We start from the raw sequence: 2,676 nt of genomic DNA, 5'->3' as shown, positions 1-2,676 counted from the left end.
CATTTAGCTCATGGACATTTTTCTGAATGAATATGAAGAGCCATTTCATATTAAACTGTTATGGCACACTTACTAAATACTGATATAGGACATTATAGTAATAGCTCCACAGTGGCTCACAGAGCTGAAAGTTGTAATTGTACATACACTCTAGCTCTCAGGATACCATATGACTGCCCACAAGACTTCTTACTTCTCAGGAATGGAAGACCTAATGATCCATTCAGTTTTCCCTTTATCATCAAAATACTATCATCATTATATTAACAAAAATCCAACTCACTAAAAGGCTATGACCTATGACTCAGATATTTTGAAAACTGACCAACGTACCCTCCAGGGGACACCTCATATTTCTACTAGCCCAGGATAGGTATGCAAATCTAGCTCTCTACTTAATATTACAAATGCTAGTTTGATGGACAACCTGTCAATGGGTAAAAAGAATAGACTTATAAACCAAGACAAAGCATATGTAATCCTCCGTTTTACTTTCATCATCTATGACCAAATTCACCAAGACGTTGACTTTGTGCTGAAGGATGCAAGGATTCCAGCATCCAGAGAGGCACTGGGCTGGATCCCCTCTGCTCTCGCTTTCTGAGAAAGGTTGTATGGAACGACAGGTAGGGTTTAGGTGTTAACTCCCTATCTCCATGCTGGATTTCAGTTTTGTCTGTTGTACAACACTGAACAAATCATTTAATCCTGAGTCTTGGTGTCTCATGTATAAAGTGGGAACGAGCAGCAAGCTTGGAGAGTTGTAAATGCTTTTGTTGCATTCATTCCCTGACATTTTGATTTGTTCACAGTTCTGTCCTGGGGCTTCTTGAAGTCAAGGCCCGTGTTTTATCCATCTCTAAATTTTGAATGCCCAACAAATACCCAACAAATGGAAGACACTCAATAAATGACCTGTGATCTCTCAGTAACATTTGTCACAATAATAATAGTGACTTCCTGTTCAGGGGCAATACCTCTCTCTTTTTTTCATTTTTAACTTTTTGAGAAACCTCCACACTGTTTTACAAAGTGCCTGCACCAATTTACAGTTTCATCTGCAGTACACAAGAGTTCCCTTTTCCCACACTGTCGCCGATACCTGTTGTATCTTGTCTTTTTGATAATAGCCCTTCTGACAGTGTGGGTGATACCTCACTGAGGTTTTGATTTGTGTTTCTCTGATGATTAGAGATGTTGATTAGTGACGTCATTTTCCATTCCCTTCTCCTGCTTCTTGTTTTTTCACAGCACTTAACTCTTAAGCAGTGACTTTATATTATATATCTGTTAATTTATTTGTTTGTGCCCTTCCTGCTAGAATGTAAACTCCAGGAGGGCAGAAACTTGATCTTGTTTTTGGTTGTGTCTCCAGCACCTGGAAAAGGATCTGGTATCGTATGTATCAGGCTGTTGTTGTTGTTGTTGCTAATTTCAGTGAAAGTCACTGAGTCGTGTCCGACTCTTTGTGAGCCCATGGACTATACAGTCCATGCAATTTTCCAGGCCAGAATACTGGAGTGGGTAGCCTTTCCCTTCTCCAGGGGTTCTTCCTAACCCAGGGATCGAACCCAGGTCTCCTGCACTGCAGGCAGATTCTTTACCATCTGAGCCACTGTTGTTGCTAAGTTGTGTCCAGCTCTTTGTGACCTCATGGACTGTCGCATGCCAGGCTCCTCTGTCCTCCACTATCTCCCAGAGTTTGCTCAAATTCATGTCCACTGAGTTGGTGATGCTATCTAACCACCTCATCCTCTGCTGCCCTCTTGTCCTTTAGCCTTCAATCTTTCCCTGCATCAGGGTCTTTTCCAGTAAGTCAGCTCTGCGCCTCAGGTAGCCAGAGTATTAGAGCTTTAGCAACAGTCCTTCCAATGAATATTTAGGGTTGATTTCCTTTAGGATTGACTGGTTTGATCTACTTGCAGTCCAAGGGACTCTCAAGAAGATCACCACAATTTGAAAACATCAATTCTTCAGTGCTCAGCCTTCTTTATGGTCCTCCACTCACATCTGTACATGACTACTGGAAAAACCATAGTTTTGACTGTATGGACCTTTGTCAGCAAAATGATGTCTCTGCTATTTGCTACACTGTATAATATATTAGGTACTCAATAAATACTAGTTGAGTGAATAATATCCACATTCACTCTTTCAAATTATTCAACACCCATTTATTTTATGTAACAGTGCCAGGCAAGCAATAGCTTTAGATCTCAGGGTGGGATTACACGGGCTGCTGTGTTATTTACTACTCAGGTTGCCTGAATGGATGAGATTGAGCTGAGGGGCACCATTAAAAGAGGGCTGGTGAGTGGCAACAATTCTAAATTGTATCCAAACCAGAGAAAGGCAAACCCAGTGCAGTGCCCTGCAATTGTTGGTGTTAGGGTGGGGAAACAATGGGATGGGATAGCCCTATCATAAGGGCAGAGCTTCCCACTATCAGGAGAAGAGTAAAGACCACAGCACTCCAAACAGCACACAAGGTTAACTGGGAAAGCTGTCAGGTGTACTGGAGCAGAAGATTTGCAAAGCTCCCAAGAAATCTATCAGCTGATTGTGTGTTTCCTTAATTTCAGTGCAGGATCATGGCTGCCTGTTGGCTTGACTGATGCTCGGTCCAGTACCAGACATGGGGAGGGACTGGGCAAAGATAAATGAAGATTGTAAAAA

Source organism: Bos indicus x Bos taurus, chromosome 12 (genome assembly GCF_003369695.1).
Source record: "Bos indicus x Bos taurus breed Angus x Brahman F1 hybrid chromosome 12, Bos_hybrid_MaternalHap_v2.0, whole genome shotgun sequence".
Lineage (NCBI taxonomy): Eukaryota > Metazoa > Chordata > Mammalia > Artiodactyla > Bovidae > Bos > Bos indicus x Bos taurus.
This window is presented reverse-complemented; position numbering follows the sequence as displayed.